The following is an 8,694-nucleotide window of genomic DNA, read 5'->3' on the forward strand; positions in this document are numbered from 1 at the left end:
ATGTTAAAAATCATGCAAACGGGAAAAGCAAAGGTCTAATCTACATTAAAAGAAAAACGAGAAACGAGAAACACTTATGTACCACATCAACATACGACAACTACTGAACACTAGATGTACATGTAATATTCTGAGAAAAAACATACAGAAAACACACTTTAGATAAAATCAGACTTATGCAGATTTAAAAAAAAATAAGAAGAAATGTAGTGTTATTGTCAATGATACAACAATGGCGTTTAAAAAAGTATAACAAAAATACAGAACTAAAAGGAAGATAATAAAATTGGAGAGTCCACAAAATCAAACGCTATCAACAAACAGAACAAGTGACAAATAGCTGTCATATTCCTGACTTGAAGTAGACATTTTCCGAAGAAAATGGTGAATTAAACCTGATTTTATAGCTAGCGTAAACCTCCCACTTGTATGACAATTTTTTAGTTCTGTTGTAATGACAAAAATGAGTAAGCAACCAAAACAGAGGTAAAAGATTATGTGACAATAATTGGTATCCAGCAGCCAAATCCATGTAAACATATAATATATAAAATTGAGAATGGAAATGGGGAATGTGCCAAAGAGACAACAACCCGACCAAAGAAAAAAACAACAGCAGAAGGTCACCAACAGGTCTTCAATGTAGCGAGAAATTCCCGCACCCGGAGGCGTCCTTCAGCTGGCCCCTAAACTAGTGCAGTGATAATGAACGTCATACTAATTTCCAAATTGTACACAAGAAACTAAAATTAAAATAATACAAGACTAACAAAGGCCAGAGGCTCCTACCTTGGGACAGGCGCAAAAATGCGGCAGGGTTAAACATGTTGGTGAGATCTCAACCCTCCCCCTATACCTCTAGCCAATGTAGAAAAGTAAACGCATAAATATATATATATATGTCTGGTATTAACCTATCAAAACCCACGAAAAAAAAACCCACCAGAGAAAACATACCTTTAAAAAATCTACACTTCATTTTTGTTGTCTGTTCGTTGTCAACAAAATATCTTTTAATTGTAAAAAAAAAGTAGCCTGGAAACGTTGGAGGTTTTGTCTGCTCTTTGACATTAAAGCATTATTTTGTGTTACTAATAAAATAAAGCTGAAACAAGTTTAATACATTTATTTTGTTGTTGTTTACTATCGTAAATTCATTTGCCCTAAAGCAGTATGTAAAAAGTGTGAAAGTTGTAGATTTTCAGATAATTGGATGATAAATTAGGAACCTTCATTGTGTCAAGTTCAACACTAATTTTGATTTTTGTTTAATGATTGATATTTGATTGACACTTTTAACTTCCCTTCCCAATGACGGATTGTCTATCGGACATTTTTACAATGCAGGCAGAAGTTAGAAATTACCACAATCGGCAATCCTCGTGTCACTCCGCTAATCTCCTTCTATCTAGATGAAGGTACGGAATCGGCCGAATTGTGACGAATGAATATTACCACATGGACAATCGGCAATCATCGGGTGAATCCGCTATGAAGGTGTGGAATCGACCGAGTTGTGACGAAATACCACAAGAATTGACTGTGGTAAAAACATATGATCATCCCTCGTTCTTATTCCATCCGACAGTAATACTGTTGACAAAGTAGGTAGTCTGTCTGTGTGGAAAGTCTAAATTTACAACCACGTTATGTCATTTAGGTTAAATTCAATGCCTCCTGTATCAGTGAAATCCAAGTTTGCCTCTTTAACATTTTTTGATTCGAGCGTCACTGATGGGTCTTGTAGACTAAACGCTGATCTGGCGTCAATATAAATTTTAATCCTGGTATATATGATGAGTTTATTAGTGCACGTTAAGAATCCTTGCATTAAATCTCTGATAGGTCCGTATGTGGTATGTTCGAAAGTTACATTCCTCGCTCTATCCCATGAACCTTCATTTTCCAGTGGCACAGGACATACTTATTGTTACATGATTACTTTTATGTGCCTGTCCAAGTCAGGAGCCTGAAGTTCAGTGGTTGTTGTTGTTTCAGGTCTGTCATATTTGTTATACCCCTGTTTTAAAAAGAAAGTGGGGGTAAGTTTTGAGATTCAACACTCAACAACTTCTTTTGCCGAACAATTGCACATTATTTACACTAATGAAATAATCCAGTTGCTGCATTAGTGAGCAATAGCTTGCAGTTTCACTTTTTTCCCATATTTTTTTGTAATGAATGATGCTATTATTTTTTCTCGTTCTCGAATTGCTTTATATTTTTCATTTCAGGGGTAAACAACAAGTATGGGTTTTCTCATGGTTGAGGACCGTACGGTTAATTGCCTATAATTGCTTGAATCTGCTTCATTTGAATCCTGGTAGATAGTGATCTCATTGGTATTCACAACACAACTCCTTTAACACAACTCCTTTTACCCATGTCATGTGTTAATATTTTTTATTGTAGAACTTACAGTTGAAACTGTTTAACGTAATTTTCTCTTGTTTTTTTTTTTTAGTTAGATATTACGTAAAATAGATTTCTATGATGATTCTTTTGTTTAAAGTTAGCTAATGTGTCCTATTTTCAGTAAACAGTTAAAGTACATGTAGATGACTATATACATTTTTATCTTCAATAAAAACTAGTAAAACAGCCGGCAAAACTACTCTCAAAATATCTATTTATATTCGTTTATGATGCAATCTTATTAAAACTTGGCCATAGGACTCAGAACTTAATTAACGGATGGAGGAATGAGCTTTTAGTTTGAATTAATCCCTATATTGCAACACAAATTATGACATAATTGGGAAAGCGTTGGAATCAATTGGCCCCTATAGTAAAGTTTACAGAGTGTTCACGCATACTATCAATTTTACTGGGCATCTATAAGGAATAAGCATACTTAGAGGCATAATCTATATATAAAGGACCCCATTGTTATATAATTCTCTTATTTTTAACTTTAATACTAGACGTAATATTGACATGTTGACTCAAAGCAATCTTAATTCGTTGTGAGTGAAGAAAATGTATGTATAAGTCGAAACAAGATATACGAAATTGTTTGGAAACCTCTAAGCACAGCATGAACACATTTAAATCAGGAATATGACAGTTGTTTCCATTCGTTCTCCGTCGGTTGATAAAGTCTAATGTTTGATTTTATCAGTTTTTATAGTTTTAAATGTTTGGAGTTTTTGTTAACCTTTTTTCAAACAATCACTGACACAAAATACAGAAAAATGTTTAAAATCAATTTATTTTGAACAAACCACGCATAATACTGCAAAGTTATCATCATATGGTGGACACGGTAAAGAACCACATTTTGTACCAGTACCGTACAAAAGATTCCAATTTCTATTCGCTTTGCCACCTTGTATGAATTCCGGGCTCGCATCTTCGCAGATAAAAAATGATGCTTTGTCAGAATACGAATCAGAAGCTAGATATCCATAATATTCTATTTTCCATCCGAGATAGCACGTCTTCCGACCAGGGATCATGACAGACGAGTATGTATATTTACTCCTGCAAAGAGCACAAGGAACATCTTCATCAACAGCTCTAGACCCAAAGAACGTTTGTTCATATTCGGTACCATACAAATAGCTCCCTCCGGGTGCAGATCTGTTACTCATTTCTGGATTATTTGGAAGGCACAGCAAATTCGACGCACCACCAAAGCGAGTGTTGTAATCCCAATCGTAATAATTCTGTCCTGCAGTAAACCCTGAAATATGCAACATAGTTTTTTGCCCAGCCTACAATCAGTAGCGGTTCATTTATCAGGTAGGTTAAAGTATAGACTTAAAGTAGTTAAGTATACAATTAAAAACTTATGGACATACTCATTTTGACGAGAGCTTCTTAAAATATATGAAAAATCAGGAGCAAATGCAATTGTGCGAGTTGGCATGATGTCTTATAAACATGTACATGGCCTTGTTTTCAGGTTAATACACACATTTATTTAGAGCGTACATGTTTAATGTTTTATTTGCAGGAAGATATGTTATGCGCACGCACAATTGATATCATATGTCTATGTTTTTGTAACTGATATTTTTTTATGCCATGGGTCTTCTGATAGACATTGAATGCACAACAGTTGAGAATATCAGTCAGTACGCTATAAGGTGTACTTTTAGCTTTGGATTTCAAATATTTTGGCCACGAGCATCACTGAAGAGACATGTATTGTCGAAATGCGCATCTGGTGTAAGAAAATTGGTATCGTTAATTTTATTACTACCACTGGGTCGATGCCTCTGCTGGTGGACTATTAATCCCCAAGGGTATCACCAGCCCAGTAGCATCGAAGTACTGGTATGAAAATACGGATTTTTTGTGTTATTAAAATTTTCTGTTACAAAATGATAGGAATTATTATAAAAAGGAATTTATCTCCCTCATGCAAAGCTCTGATTCCTTTCACGGATTTGGCTATACTTTTTGGACCTTTTGGATTATAGCTCTTCATCTTTTATATAAGCTTTGGATTTCAAATATTTTGGCCACGAGCATCACTGAAGAGACATGTATTGTCGAAATGCGCATCTGGTGCAAGAAAATTGGTATCGTTAATTTTATCTAAGTAATCAAACATTGATAAAATTGAGAATGGAAATGAGGAATATGTCAAAGAGACAAAAACCTTGCCAAACAGCAGACAACGGCCGAAGGCCACCAATGTGTCGTCAACGCAGCAAGAAAATCCGCAACTGTTAGTATTTTAAAAATATAAAACAACATTATTACCAGGCTTATAAACGTAGATTCATACAAGATAAAGAATAAAAGTATCATTTTGTTTCAGGTCACCAGTGGTTTATATAGCTTGTTTGTTGCTGTAACAGTTGTGAGTATCGGATCATATTATAAATGTACCAAAAATACAAAATAAAAAGACCCCTTTTAGATACACGTTTTGTTCACCAAAACATTCTTAAGGATGTACTCAGTGAGGAGCCAAAAAGGAGTAGATCCAGTAAGACCCCTTTTTGGCCCCAAAATATAGCAGTTTTACAAAATTGTTAAAATGTAATCTTTTAGTTATTTATTGGACAGTCAAATGCTTCTGCTACATGAATATAGGCTGTTTTTGACAATACAATGCCCATATATCGGGTACTAGCACCATTAAGGCATGCTAAATTACTGAAATCTTCACAATTCTAGCATTTTAGTTAATTTTTAGACGGTTTTCGTGCAAAACGAAAGTGGCCGCATTCGTGTTCATCCTTAATATTGAAATGTTAGTTGTATTTTATGACAATACATAAAATATATAAAGGTTGAGGATGAACACAGATGCGGCCACTTTCATTTTTGACAAAAACCATCTGAAAAGTGACATTTTTCGGCATATTTTGTAGATTTGTCATATTTGGGCTTGAATCAGATCGGTTGTAATGACTAAATCAGTTAAAATCTTTCTCAGAAACTAATTGAATCAAATAAAATAGCTACTTAAGTGTTTAAAAAGTGGTCAAAATCTTTCGTCAGACGAACCTGAAATTTGAGGCCAAAATCGTTCCTTACAGGACCTACTCCTTTCTAGAATTAAACTTTTTTTCTTAACCTGATTTTATTTGCTATGGCCCTTTGAAAATACCCAATGTTGATGATTTTCCCATTTTTCTTCAATTTTTACCTATTTTGGGGCTATTAACGTGAAAAAAATCACAGTTCCACAATTTAACTTTTTTCATACTTTCAATAAAGATGACGTGGACAAATTTGAATAAATTTAACTTAAAAAAACTATAAGTAGGTGTTAATATAAGAAAGTTTTATCCTATTTTGATGCTTTTTTGTGTCAAATTTACCATGCTACCATTTTTGTAAATTTGTGATTTTTCGCAGTTTTAAGAACAAAATGCATATCATTTCAACTGTTTTGTTATAGATGATTGAAAAAATACATATATTAGAAATTTGAAAAGACAAAAATGATATGGAATGTACATGATTCTTGTAAAATCATTTTTTGTACCCCTCACCATTTTCTTAAAATTTGGCTAAAAAGACTGACTTGTATTGTCGTAAAATTTGAAAATTAGATTACTCAAAAACTGTTCATTGTAAATATACAATTTTTTTCACAGAGTTATGTTTGATTATAATGTTTTTAAAATTCATTAATATTTTCCCCTTGTATCACATGTTTTGGAAATAATTCCAGAACGAGATTTCAACGAGACTGAAACGTCAGAAGAATACATCCTTAACATACTTTTAAGATATATTGTTTGTTAAATCTATATGTACACTATACCAGTATATATAATTTCAGTATCGTTTCCAGAACACTGTTTCCGTCCCCAACGAGTGTATGTAGAACCATAATCTGAAACTAGAATCGGAACAATAGAAAAATTCAATATACCTACTGATCGACAATTATGTAAACTAAAATGGCCAGGTAAATGTAGGGTGCGGACTGCTGTTGTAACTTGTTAAGAAAATGTACCAAGTTACTTACAAATCTGATTGAGCTCGTGAGATGAAAAGCATGGTACATGTTGATATGAAATTAACTTGTTCTTTTGCAGGTTTAATTGTTATATTTGCCACTGTACATAAAACACTAATATACAATGATTTTAATTTTAATTTTATCATTTAAAGTGATTTTTCGATAAGTTGAGCTGTAAAGATTACTTCTAAAGAAAGTGATGTTGAAATTTTCTTGGAAATATATATTTTGGTAATAAATCTCGTGTAATTAGTACATTTAAGTCGCTACCATGGTTACATCTTTGTATAGATGCTGACATCTGCGAGGTTACAGCTTCTAAATTGACAGTTTTTGCCTTTTCTCGATCAAAAGAGGATTGCAATTTGGTAACTGTAGACATCAGGTTGTCGTTCCTTGTCTTCTATTCTGACAACTGCGACAGTACTTGGTCCATCTTTTTCTTCATTTCCTGGCTTGCTCGGTCGAGTTGAGTGACAGTAGACATCAGGTTATTGTTCCTTGTCTTCTCGTCTGACAACTGCGACTGTACTTGGGCCATCTGTTTCTTCATTTCCTGGATTGCTCGGTCCAGTTCAGCTAATCGTGCTCCTACAACATCCGGGTCATTCAGCAGCAAACGTTTTACCGCTCTAACATCCAGTGAAGATCCATCCGATATTTCTGTAGAAATAATTCCAAGAAGGTTACAACTCCAAACCACAATCAAAATTAACAACATTTTCATCTGAAGTGTCTCTTACAACTTATTTAACGTACGACTTAGTTAACTAACACATAGTGTATAACGAGATAAGATAAACTTTTATGTATTGCTTTTGGTTTACCTATATTGTAGAATCATTTGAGGTGTAAATGATACTTATAGATATATAACCTTTGCAGATCTAACATTGTTGTGGTGAATTTAAAACTTATGTTTTGGTGCTAGTAATTGTATTATATTGGGTTACCATATGAAGAACGCCTTTCGTGAAGACGTATATGATAAATAATAATAATGCGACTGCATGTTAAATATTATAATCTTTTACGACGAACCATGAAAGTATTATATTCTAAGTTCATGAACACAGGTCAAAAAAAAAATTTATAATAAAACTAAAAATCGGTTTCTAAAGATACCTCATTGAAACGGAACAATTTCAACTCGCAATAAAGATGTAAGATAATTATTACCGAAATTACGTACATTACGCCTATTAGAGGTTTCTCAACATCTTACGAACGGACGAAACTCTACGAACGTATCGTTATGGAGCAGTAATTTTGTTATAATAAAATCCATAATAAACGTCTTCCGATACAGCAGTGTGTTTAAAAGACAACAGTAAACAACTCAATATCCTTTTTTGCAAGCTTGCATTTTATTGTTATCATCAAACATCCGTGTTCCAATTTATTTTCTGTTGTTGACAGATTCGTTTTCTTACGTCGAGTTCCGTTTGTTGACATGTCGTATATATGCGTTCGATTATCTCCCTTATTTATTCAAAAAGAACATTTTTTTATAATGTCCTTGATTAAAAAAATCAAAACAGCTAGTTTGTAATTGGTTGATTGATTGTTTGGTGTTTAACGTTCATTGGCAAATATTCCATTCACTTCATTGCGAATTTAGCGTTTGATAAAGGATTGATAAGTGATTGAGTAACACAACTTTAATATATTTCATATATCCACACGTCCCTGCTATGGGTCCAATTGGTTTGAGTTACTATGAGTTTCATTTTTTCGTGTCGGAGAGTATCTTGGATAGATACGTCGTAACATAGCTTTTTTATTTCTGATATTTATTGGGAATCAGTTTAAGAAATTTAAAGGTGCACTCTATCTATCGTTAGAAATAGAGTTTTGTGTGTATTTGTTGAAATTATGAGTGCTACAGACCTAACAAAACTGGTAGTCGCATAGTTATCAAAATATATATATTTATATATATTTAAATATGAAAAAACAGAGGAAATATGCACAATATGCCAAAGAAGCTTAACGGAAACAATAAACAAGAAAAAAAAATATGTATATACTTATAATTTATAATTATACTATAAAGGAAACTTACACACATTTTATAAGAAAGGCCACAATATATAAGTTTAAATATGTATTTCAATATTTTCCTTTATTTTTCTTGTTAAGTCTACCAATTTATAACAATATATCAATAAGAAGAGATCATTTGGATTTTAGTGGTTGGGGCAAAGAAGTTATTCCGGAACTTATTGGGATGTTTTCTTTTCAAATTTAAATCGAAAGGC

The 8,694-nt window shown here is 33.1% G+C and overlaps 1 long non-coding RNA gene across 1 annotated transcript; it reads right to left on the bottom strand.

Annotated features, from left to right (window-relative positions):
• Nucleotides 1–3,207: 3,207 nt before the first annotated feature.
• Nucleotides 3,208–7,199, bottom strand: LOC139501487 (uncharacterized). The gene is made up of 3 exons (XR_011658581.1): nt 6,713–7,199; nt 6,233–6,310; nt 3,208–3,685 (listed from the first exon to the last, which is right to left on the bottom strand). It is a non-coding gene; the product is annotated as an uncharacterized lncRNA (long non-coding RNA).
• Between the last annotated feature and the right edge of the window lie 1,495 nt (nt 7,200–8,694).

This window comes from Mytilus edulis, chromosome 13 (genome assembly GCF_963676685.1).
Source record: "Mytilus edulis chromosome 13, xbMytEdul2.2, whole genome shotgun sequence".
Lineage (NCBI taxonomy): Eukaryota > Metazoa > Mollusca > Bivalvia > Mytilida > Mytilidae > Mytilus > Mytilus edulis.